We start from the raw sequence: 15,000 nt of genomic DNA, 5'->3' as shown, positions 1-15,000 counted from the left end.
GAACAATTGTTCTTGATCTGGAAAGCAAACTTCTGTCCAACGCCGGGCACTTTCAGCTAGTATATATATATAAATATGCAGAGAGAAAGTGAGAGTGAAAGGAAGGGAAGGAAGGGAAGGAAGGAAGGAAGGAGGGAAGGAGAGAGAGAGAGAGGGGGAGAGGGAGGGAGGGAGGGAGGGAGGGAGGGAGGGAGGGAGGGAGGGAGGGAGGGAGGGAGGAAGGAAGGAAGGAAGAGAGAGAGAGAATAGGAAGTGGAAGAGGGAAAGAAAGCACGAGACGAGAGGAGACGAAAGTGGAAATATCAATTCAAGTTTCTTTCCTTCATCTTTTTAGGAAAAGTCGAGGTTGGGGTGGGAGAGAGATAAGGGGGGGGGATAGGAAATGCTTCTTCTTCCACTTTAGTACCAGAGAAGCCTTTCAACAGAACCCTATCGCTCTTATTCTGGATAAAAGAAGGAAAAAGAGAGAACCATGCGCTGCTATATCGACTTTATTTCTCTACTCTAAATTCGACCCCCCAAAATAAATTCACTATTACACGAACACCTTCTACATTTATTTAATCTTCGCGCTCCCGTTCTCTTTCTCGTCTACTGCCGCGATGAACAACCACCACTAACTCCTTAAAATCAATTTCGACCCTTCTTTTTTCCCTCTCTCCTCCTCCTTTATTTAATTATCCTCCTCCTTCCTTTCTCTCTTCGTCCCTCCACCTCACCCCCATTTCATGACCGGAGAAGTCAACACACACAGCCCCTCTCTCTCTCTCTCTCTCTCTCTCTCTCTCTCTCTCTCTCTCTCTCTCTCTCTCTCTCTCTCTCTCTCTCTCTCTCTCTCTCTCTCTCTCTCTCTCACACACACACACAGCCACTCTCCCTCTCTCTCTCTCTCTCTCTCTCTCTCTCTCTCTCTCTCTCTCTCTCTCTCTCTCTCTCTCTCTCTCTCTCTCTCTCTCTCTCTCTCTCTCTCTTTGCGTTTTCTCTCCTCGAGGGAAATTTTAATACTTGGCGGCGACTGCAAAAATAGACCCCTGATGGAATTCCAATAGCCCGCTCGGTTTATAACGCTGTGACGAACGGACTCTGTTACACGTCTGGTGTATTGAGTTGCCGGATGTACAGCAGACAAGTCACCTGGGGAACGGTTTCTCTTTTCTCGGGGAAAAAATACAAAAAAAACGAAAAGATGAAAGAGTTAGAGGGAGGGAGGGAGGGAGGGAGGGAGAGGAGAGGAGGGAAGAGGGAAAGGGAGAAAGAAAGAGAAAATGAAAGAGGAGAGGAGAGAGAGAGAGAGAGAGAGAGAGAGAGAGAGAGAGAGAGAGAGAGAGAGAGAAGAGAGAGAGAGAAAGAGAGAGAGAGAGAAGAGAGAAGGAGAGAGAGAGAGAGAGAGAGAGAGAGAGAGAGAGAGAGAGAGAGAGAGAGAGAGAGAGAGAGAGAGATACTGAGAGAGAGAGATAGAGAGAGATAGATAGATAGAGAGAGAGAGAGAGAGAGAGAGAGAGAGAGAGAGAGAGAGAGAGAGAGAGAGAGAGAGAGAGAGAAAATGAGGGAAATTGCCCTTTTCAGAGACAGCGAAGCACCGCCTGCATTCGCACCATTCGCTCTCTCTCTGCAACGATTTTCTCGCAAAACTTTATAGCAACGGCGCTAACAATGGCTACCTAGGCGGTTTTATAAGACCCCTGAGAACAACCCTTAGGTCGATAATCCTCTCTTGTCTTCTCATGAAATAAGCCTCCCTGCTAAAAGATATAAACATATCCCGCGAAAAAAAATCCTCTGGAATCCCCCTTCCCTCCGTCTCTCTTTCCCTCCCTGCCTTCCCTTTCCTTCCTTTACCTACGTCTCTCCTGTCCTTCTCTACCTCCCCTCCCTCTCTCTCTCCCCTCCCTCCCTCTCTCTCTTTCTTTCCCCTCCCTCCCCCCCTCTCTCTATTCCCCCCTCCCTCTCTCTCTCCCTTCCCTCCCCTCCTCTTCCACCCTCCCTCCCTGTCTCTCTCTCTCCCCTCCCCTCCTCTTACACCCTCCCTCTCTCTCTCTCTCCCTCCCTCTCTCTCTCCCCTCCCCTCCTCTTCCACCTTCCCTCCCTCTTTAGACGAACTATGACTGCGACGCCGAGAAGCTCCTTCACAGCCTCCCAATTTCCGATCCCCGCCCCCTCCCACCCCCATGAGCTCCTCCTCCGGCTCCTGAGAGATGCAATTCCCGGCCCGCCCCTTGTTTCGCCGTCCGCTCGCCCGACGCAGCTACACACGTGCGGCGGTGCGGACGTCGAAGGAACCTCTCCCGTCTTCAGAGGGTCGTCTTCGCACCACCTGGGAGGAGGCAGGGGCTTGGGCCTCCGTCTGCGCTCTATTTTTCTCTTCTACTTTCTATATATCTTCCGAAGACACACAGAAAATATAGAACAGAATATAAAAAAAAACACAAAATAAATAAACAAATAGAATACAAAAAAATAAACGAATAAAAAAAAAAATCGACCGCCCTTAAAAAAAAGTATATTGATCAGCGGCCGTACGACTCTCCATCTCGCCCTCCGCTGGGAAATAACTCGTGCTTTTGACGACAATACGTAGGTTCTGGCATCCTAACGACGCACTCTTTTCTTCCCTGCCTGTTTGCCTTCCTGTTTTCGCTCTCACTGGTTCTCTCGCCATCTATTTCGCTCTTTCGCTCTGTCTATTATTCTCTATTTTCTCTTTGGTGTTCTTGTTATCTATTCCTCTCTCTCTCCCTTTCTTTCTTTCTTTCTTTCTTTCTTTCTCTCTCTCTCTCGCTTTTTTTATCTCTCTCTCGCTTTCTCTCTCTCTCTCTCTCTCTCTCTCTCTCTCTCTCTCTCTCTCTCTCTCTCTCTCTCTCTCTCTCTCTCTCTCTCTCTCTCTCTCTCTCTCCGTCCCTCTCTTTCTGCCTCTCCTCCTATTCTTTCTTTCTCTCTCTCCCATTCTTTCTCTCTCTCCCTCCCATTCTTTCTCTCTCTCCCTCCCATTCTTTCTTTCTCTCCCTTTCTCTCTCCATCCCTCTCTTTCTTTCTCTCTCTCTCTCTCCCCTTGCCCCTTTCACAATCACTCCCCTTCTTTTCTTCCCTCATTTTCCATTCCACTTTCATCACCCAACAAAACCAGAGCCCCGGGCAGGCCAGAATCCCAACCCAAACCTCAGCGTTCATATTTCAGACACCTGTCAGCGGGCCGGCTTACCTTTGATCAGATCTGACCACCTTCTTCTTAAGAATAGTGAAATAATAATGATAACGATGATAATGATGGCAATGATGATGATGGTGATTATGGCGGCGATGATGATGATGATGATGATTATGACGATAATAATAATGATGATGATAATGTTGATTATACTACTTCAACTACTACCACTACTATTACTACTACAATTACTACTCCTACTACCGTCATTACCTCTACTTCTACTTCTACTTCTACTACCTACTACTACTATTACTATTATCATTAATGAAAACAATGAATCACCCTTCCTTTATCCTGCCGCTTCAGCACGATCCACTAACCACTCCTAGCGCCCCGTCAGAGAACCTCCGCCCCTCCCCACCCCCACCCCACCCCCTCCTGCGTGACAGCGAGGCTCCGGGAAGGGGGCGGCTCGGAATCGACAATTTATCAGGCTGGCATAACACACTGAGGCGGAGAGGCGAGGCGGAACAATAGACCGTGTCCTACCTGCCCTATGTCTACCTCCTCCTCCCTTCCTTCCCTTGATCCCCCTCCTCCCTCCTTCCCCTTGTCCGCAGCTCCCTAGTCCCTTTATCTACGGTCTACTGCACCGCCGCCCGCTCCTCCTGCTTTCCGTCGTCTGTCTTGTTTTCGCTTTTCCTTCTTCCTTGTCCTTCCTCGAGGTCGTGTTCTTATCAGCGCCAGAACCGGTATCAATAACATGTTCTTCATCTTCATATTCTTATTTCCTTCGCTGGTACTACGGATATTATTCCTCACCCCTATCCTCCTCCCTCCTCCACTTCCATCACATCCACCTCCTCCTTCTCCTTCCCTTCCTTTTCTCCTCCATATCCACCATATTAATAACATACTGTTCTTCTTCCTCCACCCCCTTTTCCTCCCTTTCCCTTCCTCCTTGATATTCATCTTCCTATTATTACCAATGTCACTGCTGTTCCTCCCTCCCCTCCTCCCCATCCCTCTCTCTCCTCCTCTTTATTACGTACACATAATAATTCCTCGTTTATCCTGTACTCCACGTCATCCTCCTGTCACAGAAGAGGGATGGCGCCCCGTTTCGTTCAACCCATTCATAAAATCCTCATTATGCTAATGTCAGATTTTTCCCTCCTTTTATTTCTTTATTTTCTTCCCTAAGCCTGAAATATCGTCTTGCCCTCTTCTCTCCCTTCTCCCTGCTCCCCTCTACCCTTCCTTCTCCCTGTTCACCTCTCTCCTTGTCTGTCTCTCTCCCTCCTCCCCTCCCCCCCCCCTCTCTATCTCTCTCTCTCTCTCTCTCTCATTCTCTCTCTCTCTCTCTCTCTCTCTCTCTCTCTCTCTCTCTCTCTCTCCCCCTTTCCATTTTCCATCTCCTCCCCAAACCAACCCTCCTCTGCCCCCCCCCATGCTGCCACGCTGAGCATCTCATTAATGGCGGGAGAAATCTTATAAAAAGAGGACAATATCCTGGAGAAATGCGCATCCTCGTCTAGAACATAAATACAGCTCGCGTCAGGAATGGGAATGGGAATGAGAATGCGTTTCGTGTTACACGCGTCCTTTAAAACCATTCCTAATTATAATGTTTGTTCGTTATGTGTATCTCTCTTGCCTCATTACCAAAATGAAAACAATGGTAAACAATATTTTTTTTTTCCTTCTTGATCATGTATCATTTCAACGCACGGATATTATCCTGACAAAAAAAAAGAAAAAAGAAAAAAGGAAAAAACATTCTCATTCAACAATTCGGCATGAAATGACTCGCTTTCAACATGAAATGGTGTTCAAGACCCGTAACTTAATGCATTTTGTCATCCCGCCATACTCAAAGGCTATTTTTGTTGAAATCTGATCTAAAACATTCAAATTGGACGAGCTCTCTAATGTCATCCTAAACGAAATAACATACTTTCAGTCCAGTTTTTTTTACTTTATTATTATTTGTTTTCGACGTCAGTGGCAGAACCAGGCATACACTTGTCTTCTTCGATCTCCATCTGTCTGTACATGTCTTTGTGACTAACGGACTGACTGACCGACTGACACACTCATTTTTTCTTTCTTTCCCTTTTTCTTTTTTCTTTCTCTTTCTTTTTTTTTCTTTCTCGCTTTCTTTTTTCTTTCTCTCTTTCTTGTTTCTTTCTCTCTTTCTTTCTTTCTTCCTCTCTTGAAAAAAATTGAGAAAACCATCGACTTTGAGTCTGAGAAGAAATCGGCTGGATATTTCCTTATCGATTTCTTTTAAGCTGTATCCATTAAAGAGTACAGACAGAGATACAAGCGAGAGGGAAAGGGAGGAAAGGGAGGAGGGGGAGAGGGAGGAGGGGGAGAGGGAGGGGAGTTCGAAGAGCGATGGGGAGAGGGAAGGAGGGTGGGAGGGAAGGATAGGGAGAGGGAGAGGAGAGGAGAGGGAGAGGGGGAGGAGAGAGAGGGAGAGAGGAGAGGGAGAGAGAGAGAGAGAGAGAGAGATAGAGAGAGAGAGAGAGAGAGAGAGAGAGAGAGAGAGAGAGAGAGAGAGAGAGAGAGAGAGAGAGAGAGAGAGAGAGAGAGAGAGAAAGGCTATACAGATACTTGTTTTCAAACGCCCCCCAAGAATATATCCCACATTTATTATTGCTTCCCAAAAACTTTCCACAAGACCACAAAATACCTGGCTCATAATATCAGCTGGTAATAACAGCTCTCTCTCTCTCTCCTCCTCCTCCCTCTCTCTCTCTCTCTCTCTCTCTCTCTCTCTCTCTCTCTCTCTCTCTCTCCCTCTCTCTCTCTCTCTCTCTCTCTTCCTCCACCCATATCCCCTCTTCCACCCTCTCCCCTCCCCCTCCCCTGCCCCCTTCCATTTAACTATATCATTTTTACAGCCGGACCAAAGATGCGAGGGTTAATTACATGCCACTTACCCATCAAAGTGGAAGATAAAATATTTCAAATAAAAGTCAGAATATGTCAAAACAGCGTGAAAGCGAGGGGTCGATACACGTCAGGGGGAGCATTAGCAGGATCATTGTGCGTTTTACCGTTTTCTTTATAATACTGCGTGCCAGTCAATGCGGCCGGGTCCTCGCGCAATTAACTAATGCATAGGCTTTGTCGTCGTCGTCTTACTATGTTAATTTCCTCTCCATCTCTCTCTCTCTCTATTTCTCGATTTATCTCTCTCTCTCTCTCAAATGTTCCCTTCTTCTCTATATTATGCCATTCACACCCCAGTTTCCTCCTTTCTCTCTTTCTCTCTCTCACATGTTCCTTCTTCTCTACATTATGCCATTCCCACCCCAGTTTCCTCCTTTCTCTCTCCACATTTGTTTCTAATCTCCTTCCTCCACCACCTCATCCATTCCCACCCTATCCACCCCTCTCGCCCCATTCTTCTTAATTCCCCTCTATCCTTCTCCCCTCATCTTATCCTCCTTTGCTCCACCCCATCCTTCTCCATCAACCCATCCTTCTTACCTCCACCTGATCTCTCTCCCCTCGCCTCATCTTTCTTACCCACTTCCCATCCTTCTCCCCTCGCCCCATCCTTCTATCCTCCAATCCATCTCTCTCCCCTCACCCCATCCTTCTCCCCCAACCCATCCTTCTCCCTTCGCCCCATCATTCTTTCCTCCACCCCATCCTTCTATCCTCAACCCATCCTTCTATCCCCTCACCCATCCTTCTTTCCTCCACCCATCTTCTATCCTCCAACCCATCTTTCTCCTCACTCCATCATCATTCTTTCCTCTACCCCATCTCTCCCCTCGCCCCATCTTTCTTACCTTCACCCCATCCTTCTCCCCTCGCCCCATCCTTCTATCCTCCAATCCATCTCTCTCCCCTCACCCCATCCTTCTCCCCTCGCCCCATCCTTCTTTCCTCCACCCCATCTCTCTCTCCCTCACCCACTCCTTCTTACCTTCACCCCATCCTTCTATCCTCCAACCCATCTTTCTCCCCTCACTCCATCATCCTTCTTTCCTCTACCCCATCCTTCTCTCCCTCTTCCATCCTTCTATCCCCTCACCCCATCCTTCTTTCCTCCACCCCATCTCTCTCCCTCGCCCCATCCTTCTCCCCCATCCCATCCTTCTATCCTCCACCCCATCCTTCTCCCCTTCGCCCCATCCTTCTATCCTCCACCCCATCCTTCTCCCCTCAACCCATCCTTCTATCCTCCACCCCATCTCTCCTCCCCTTCGCCCCATCTTTCTTACCTCCACCCCATCCTTCTATCCTCCACCCCATCCTTCTCCCCTCAACCCATCCTTCTATCCTCCACCCCATCTCTCCTCCCCTTCGCCCGCCGCCCAGACCCCAACCGTGCACGCTTTCCTTCCCCTCTTTTTCATAATCAAATAAATGCTCATCGCTCCAGCTCTCCGTTCATTTATCCTCCCTTCTGCTACCTAATTATCAGTTTCCCTTTTATCGTCCTTTCGTACCGTTTCCTTCTATGAGTTGGTTAGTTTTCTGTCTGTGTTTCTTTCTTACTTACTTACTTACTTACTTACTTTCTTTCTTTCTTTCTTTCTCTCTCTCTCCTCCAATCCCACTCCCCTTCACACAACCCGTCTCTTTCTCTCTTCCATTCCCATATCCACTCCATTCCCACTGCCTAGAGTAAAAGAAAGAGAGAAAAGGAAAGAGAAAGAGAAAGAGCGAGCATGAGAGAGAGAGAGAGAGAGAGAGAGAGAGAGAGAGAGAGAGAGAGAGAGAGAGAGAGAGAGAGAGAGAGACAGACAGACAGACAGAGAGAGAGAGAAACTCCTCGGGGAGCAAGACTTCTTCCTTCCGCGGGCGCCGAGTGTTTTAAATCGCTGGCGTTGGGAACACTTGCGAGATTAATTAGAATCCCGCTCGGCTCCGAATGCTCATGTTGGGGATGGGGGTGGTGAAGGATGTGGGGTGGGGGTGGGGGTGAGGGGTCGGGAGGGGGTAACACTGGTGGAGGTGGTGATGGTGGTGAGGGGTGGGGGTCGGGAGGGGTAATGCTGACGGAGGCGGTGATGGTGGTGAGGGGTGAGGGGCTGGTGTTTGATGGAGATGGTTGTGGTGGTGGGGGTGGTGATTGTAGTAAGGATGGTGGTGGGGGTTGGTGATGGGATGTTGGTGGGGGGGGGGGTGGAGTTCGTTGGTGATGGGGTGATGGGGTGTTGATGGGGGGAGGGTCAAAGTGAAGGGGATGTGGTTTTCTATGGTGATCGTGCAGATGATCATCATTTTTTTCCCCTCTTACTACCGTATAAGATATTGACATTGGCGGTCACGGTTTGGAAATATTTTTTATTGCAAGATTTGTTTCCTTTGAGACCAACTAGGAGAAAATATTACAGTGAGATCCCCAACTCTCTCCCGTAGGACCACTGTTTTTAATTATGATAATGATGATGATGATGATGATGATGATGATGATGATGACGATGACGACGATGATAATAACAAAAACAATTATGACAAAAACAATAAACAATAACAACAACAGTAATAAAAGATGATAAAAAGAAGAGGAAGACTAAATCGAACAAGCCAAATGAACAAGAACAAGCATAAGCCCTAGTCACGACAGGAAAACCCCGACGACCTCCGCTCCTCACAAGTGGCCCCACCACCACGGCGTCCCTTTTACGCGTCTCCCCAGTAAATACGACTGCCACTGTATGAATGTTTGACTTGTTCTCTCGAGCGGACGAGCTGCAGCCGAGGGCGACGCCGGCGGTGTCTGCTCTGGGCGTGTGTGTGTGCATAGTGTCTGAGAGAGAGAGAGAGAGAGAGAGAGAGAGAGAGAGAGAGAGAGAGAGAGAGAGAGAGAGAGAGAGAGAGAGAGAGTGTGTGTGTGTGTGTGTGTGTGTGTGTGTGTGTGTGTGTGTGTGTGTGTGTGTGTGTGTGTGTGTGTGTGTGTGTGTGTGCTGTCCCTAGCCATTTTTTTCTGTACCGTTTTTCATTTTGCCCAAATATTATCAGCCGTGGCTATCCTTGTTATCAATATCATAATCTTTGTTCACCTTTTTTTTTAACATGATCACAAATTATCCCTATGATCATTATCACAATCACTGCAATTGTCATCATGATTATTACTGTTATTAGCATTACCATTATTCTTCGTGTTATCATTATCACAAACGTAGTAAATATTTTTACATTATCACTGTTACCACTCCCATTCTATTATGATTATCACTGATATTATTGTTGTTATCATTGTTATTATCTTTATTTCCTTTGCCAATATCACCAGTAGTATAATCATCATTAGCATCAATAATAATAATTTCAACATTACTATCCCCATCACAAAGACAAATATCATACTTTTTACCATCAACTATAATTATCATTAACACTTAACAAACAAGAATATACTGTAATTCAGATATCTATATTCAGATAATTTAATCGACAAAATAACAACAAAATAACTATAAAATAATATTAATAATAAAAAACAACAATAATAACAATAGCAACAACAACAACAACAACAACAACAACAACAATAATAATAATAATAATAATAATAATAATAATAATAATAATAATAATAATAATAATAATAACAACAATGACAATAATAACAAAATACTCCACTTGCCATTTCACTGACCTCATTAGCCACTGAGTAATTGGCATGTAAATCAATTGCACAGTCCCGCGTTTAAATGCCAATTAATGTGTGTACAAATAATATCAAGCACTGAGCGGAAACTGGATGGCAAATAATGATACCAAAATGTGCATATCAACAACCACAATTTGCGCTCGCCAACTATTAATCAAGATGTCGGGAATTATTGCTAACGTTGGTAAATAATTTGCAATGTAGTTGTCAGTTTGCTTGCATTATTCAAACATATGTACCCTCGTGCCTGGCTACAGCACGTATATATGCTGTTTGTATATCCAAATGGCGTAATCCACCAACATATGCTCACTACGGTGATGAGGTATGTATGAATTGTTAAGTATGCGGACTGTAGTGAAGCATTATGTGCAATCGATAACAGAAACCAGCGGAGAGTGATATGCATTAACCATCAAGTATGTGACCGAAGGCGAAGTAGCATGTGTGAATTATCAACTGCGTAAACCAAGACGGCGTGGCGCATGCGAGGACACACTTCTACCACGGCGAAGCATCCCTCGCGCACAACCCCCGCAGCCCTAAAATCACGCGGAATAGACGCCCGTGCCGTGCGCCTTGGGCCCTGGAGCAGCCCCCACGCCCGTGGCCCTGACGGTGTTCTCCGCCCTGACAGCGAGAGATTGAGCCAGCTGTCAGGGCCCATCAGCACCAGCTAGAAGGCGCCTGGGGGAGCGCGCCATCTTGCATCCTTCGGCTGCTTTATGAGGTGTCGGCGCCCCGGCCCATCGCGATGAAGTCATAAACCAATATTTACTGTTCCTCGGATCCGTGACAGAGAGCTCTCCATTTCTTCTGCGCCGCCGGAGGCTTCATCTTCTCTTTTATTACTCACGCGCTGCTTTATCGCCTTCCTCCCTCCTCCCTTCTATTAATAAGCACGCCTCCTCTAGCCTGATACTTCTCCCCTTTTCTCATCATTCCCGGTGCTCATTTCCATCTGTTATATATTCCATGTTATTCATTCTCATTTTCACTTTTCTTAATTTTGCCCAACAAACCCTACTGCCGACGAACTCTATTCCTCATTTTTTTCTTCCTTCTTCCATGCGATCGCAAGGAACAAGACTTCAGTGTCTGTCCCGCCGCTTCCCGCCGGACTCCCATCCCTCCGTCGACTTCTCATTACCCCAGCCTCCCTTCCCGTTACCTTGACTCAGCCGGATATTACATCTACATAATATTTCCAACAATTCATACTAAATGCACCGTGATTTACCATGACATCTTACCTGCGGCATCATTACGAACCAAGTTGCAACGAGGTCACGCAACGTAGCAGTGGCAAAGCAATGAAAAAATGAAGGACCGTTTGAACAGCGCCATATTTTGGGTCGATTTTGGCCTTGGTAATGCTGATAGTTTGATCGGGAGGTGACGAAGGAAAGGGAGAGGGAGGGGATAAGGCGATAGCATAAATTAGAAAGCGAGAGAGGGAGAGAGGGAGAGAGGCGAGAAAGGGGAGAGAGGGGAAACGGGAAAGGGAGGGACTGGGATATGGTCCTAGAATAAGTTAACTTGAGGGACAGAGGGAGAGGTCACATTCCATGATGCAGGTTATTGGCAGGCTGGAGTGACACAGTGCCAATATTGGTGGCAACAGCATTCCAAGCATGACTCCAGGAGGTGCTAGACTTCCTCTATTATCATGGTAACACGGGAACTAAATGGGGTTTCTCCAGTGCAGTCAAAGGGCGACGCAAGACAGGAAATGGAACAAAACAAACACACTCTCTCTCTCTTTCACGGGGTTCGCGAGAGACAGAGAGGGAAGGAGAGGGAGAGAGAGAGAGAGAGGGGGGGAGAAGAGAGAGGGAGTCTGCGGGACTTACATTCGCATTTCACTACACACATTTCGGAAAATGTATTATTAGTTAAAACGCATTATTGACGAGAAAGGCATTCTTGGGCTCCACAAATTAAATTCATTTGGATGTTTCAAAAGTAATTAAGTAATCTAATTCTATGGTATGAGTACGAACGGCATTAATTAAATTTAATGGGCATTGTTTGTCAGGAATAATCATTTAAAACTCCAAACAAAAGTTGCCTATACTATTTTCTATATATACTACACAAAAGTTATGGGTCTAACGAAGTAAAAAATACCGACATCTTTCTGTAAAAATGTCATAACAAAAAGAACTCTAAAATTACAGAGTTCCATGAAAGGTTTTTCAAAATATCAAAGAGAAGCCTAGCTAAAAAAAAGAAAAAGAAAAAAAAGAAAAAGACAAAAGAAAAATAAGTGTACCAACAACAAAGAATTTCAAACGCATAACAACCTGCTATATGACATATGAATCGTGACATTTATCAAAGATTCACCCATGTTTTTGTATTTCTATTGCACAATACCTACACAAAGTTGCAAGCAGACTTTGCTACAATACTTCTCAAATGGCATGTGAGATTACGTAACGGCAATTTTAATGTAGCATAAAGAATTTGCTGCTCGTAATGAACACATGGGGCGGAAAGGAATGGCCTTGTTCTAAAACCTCAAACTACAGAAAATAACGATTATGAGGCCTCGCGCTAAATAAAAAATGGATCTGGTTATTGTGGGAATGCAAAATAACGCGGTCTTTTTTTTAGAGATGAGTTTCTGTCTCTCTCTTTATCTTTTATTCTCTCTCTCTCTCTTTCTCTCAATTTTTTCTATTTCTTTATTTTTTCTTTTTCTCTCTCTTTCTTTATTTTCTCTTCCTCTCTCTTTCTTTCACTTTTATTTCCCTTTCCGTCTTTCTCCTTTTCCCTCTCCCTCACTCGTGTGTGCGGGTGTGTTTGCACCTGTACGTGTACTCTCGCGCATATCTAATCCTATGTCTGCATTCGCGCGTAGGCCTTTTACACCTGTCCGCGTGTGTGTGCGTGCATTCGCGTGCGAGGCCGGGTCTCCGCGTGGCAGCCGGAAATCACGACGCCACTCAAAGTCCGTCCTCGCAGCCAGCGGCCAACGCGCGCCCGCTGGAGGGTCGTCACCACAGCGGGGCCGGCTCTGACACACACGATAACGCCGCGTCGTATGGGGTGTCTCGCCACCGTGGGGGATTTATTTGATTTCCAAAGCTTCTGGACTCCGATTTTCGACTTTCTCTTCGCTTGTAAATCTGCCTGACTGTCTGTTCTATTGTGTATCTCTCTTTCCGCGGAACTTTATAGATGTGTCGCGACTAGTTCCCAGATCTAATCCACGAGTGTCAGCGTGGGCGTGAGAGAGAGAGAGAGAGAGAGAGAGAGAGAGAGAGAGAGAGAGAGAGAGAGAGAGAGAGAGAGAGAGAGAGAGAGAGAGAGAGAGAGAGAGAGTGCACGCGTGTGAGAGCTTGAAACACATCTAACAGAAATTACAAAAACGAAAAAATAAAAAACGCCAAAACAAGAGTCAGGAGCCAGCCTCAACCCCAGGAGAGCCTCGTCCATCTAAGTTCCCGAGTCCTCCCAGCGGTCCTTCAGCAGCGCGCCCTTTGTCCCTCGCGACCTCACCTGATTTCTCCTCCTCGAAAGCCCGGGTGAATGGTGACTGCCGAAGCCTCGCGGATCTGAAAAAAGAACGACTGGATTTTAATTCCGGATCGTCTGCAACGACGCTGTAAAGTGGTAATCAAAATGCTAATCCAATTCTACACTCAGTTGGCTCAGAATAGGAAATCATATGCTCAGTTTGCATAGGATTTTTTTTTCTTTTAGGGGGGTGGGGGTGGGTATTCAGCGTCATTTTCTTGGTAATGCGCTGTGTCTCAAAGTTATTTTCGCCATTTGGAAGCATCCTCGGAAATCTTGCAGAATACGAAAACAGTGGCTTTTATTCGGAGAAAGCGCTGCAAATCACCCCAACGTGTATCAAGTTATCAACAGACAAGTGTTAAGCAAGTAATATAAAGGCCTGACGAAGCTGAGTTTAGAGCAGCTGGCCAAGAACAGCTAGAGAAAAGGGCAAAAATACCTTAATGCTATTTAGATAACTGTGATCAAAAGTTATCAGAAAACACTCAGAAAACGCTCTACTTTCGGTGTCACTCTCTTTTTCCCTCCCTCCCTCCCTCTCCCTCTCCCTCTCCCTCTCAACTCCCCTTCCCTCCCTCCCTCCTATTCCCTTCCCCATCACCGTCCCTCCCTCTCCCACTCCCACTCCCACTCTACCCCCTTTCCCCAATCCCACTCCCACCCACCCCTCTTCTTAGTCTGTAACCTGAAAGTCCTAATCTGAATCTCTCTCGAAGCTGAAAGATCCCTTAGACTTCCTGTGATATAATATTCATGAATAAAGCGGCGCCATTTTTTTTCCTTTCATCTCTCCTTTTCCTTTTCTTCTCTGCTTTACCACGGGCTCCCTTCCGCATATCATTCCCGAACCGAAGGCGCCAGACCTCATCGCCTCCCTGTTACACTTTATAGTAATGTGAAATCTCCGGAACTGGCTGGGAAGTGGAAGATTAAGGGGCGGTGGGGAAAAATGGCGGAGGATTCGAGACGGAGGAAGGAGGGAGGGAGGGAGGGAGAGAAGGAAGAAGGGAAGGGAGGAAAGGAAGGAGGGAAGGGAGGGAAGAGGGGGAGAGAGGGAAGGAAGAGAGGAAGGGAGGGAGGGAAGAGGGGGGGAGAGGGAAGGAAGAGAGGAACTGGGGAGGGAAGGGAGGGAGGAAATGAAGGGAGGGAGGGAAGAAGGGTAGGTGCCTCCCTACCCAGTTGGACTACCCAACCTTATTCTCACCCTCCCAACCCCCTTGCCTCTGACCCAAAGCCAACCGTCTTACTTTCCACCCACTTCACCTCTCACCTCGCCCCAACACCCCTAAACCACCAGACCTAACACCTCAGCCCAAAAAACATCCTAACTTCAACCCACCTACCACCTCCCAACCCACCTCTCCACCCCACCTACCATCTACCACCTCCCTCCACCCCCAAACACCCTTCACCCTACTTACCACCTCCCAACCCACCTCTCCACCCCACCTCCGACCTCCCTCCACCCCCAATCACCCTTCCCCCCTACCCTTCCCCTCTTAACACCTGCGACAACACCCTCACGACGCGTGCCTCGGTCTCACGCCTCATGTGCACTCGGGGTCATAAGGCGCGCAACTGTCGCTGGCATGACGAAAACACGCTCGAAAACAGCTTTCCATTAAACGCGGGTTGTGTTTCGGCGATCCGGGGCTGGGCGGAATAGAGAATAGAG

The 15,000-nt window shown here is 46.9% G+C and overlaps 1 protein-coding gene across 9 annotated transcripts in view; it reads right to left on the bottom strand.

The window, feature by feature from the left end:
- Positions 1-15,000, bottom strand: part of Pgant5 (polypeptide N-acetylgalactosaminyltransferase 5) — a 460,721-nt gene that overhangs the window by 94,677 nt on the left and 351,044 nt on the right. For all 9 annotated transcript variants that reach the window (XR_011398700.1, XR_011398701.1, XM_070124613.1 and 6 more), the window contains exon 2: positions 13,305-13,360. The gene's annotated coding sequence lies outside the window, so the exon portion shown is untranslated. The remainder of the gene's footprint in view (positions 1-13,304; positions 13,361-15,000) is intronic.

Source organism: Penaeus vannamei, chromosome 8 (assembly GCF_042767895.1).
Source record: "Penaeus vannamei isolate JL-2024 chromosome 8, ASM4276789v1, whole genome shotgun sequence".
NCBI lineage: Eukaryota > Metazoa > Arthropoda > Malacostraca > Decapoda > Penaeidae > Penaeus > Penaeus vannamei.
Note: the sequence above shows the minus strand (reverse complement) of the source record. Positions and strands in the feature narration are given on the sequence as shown.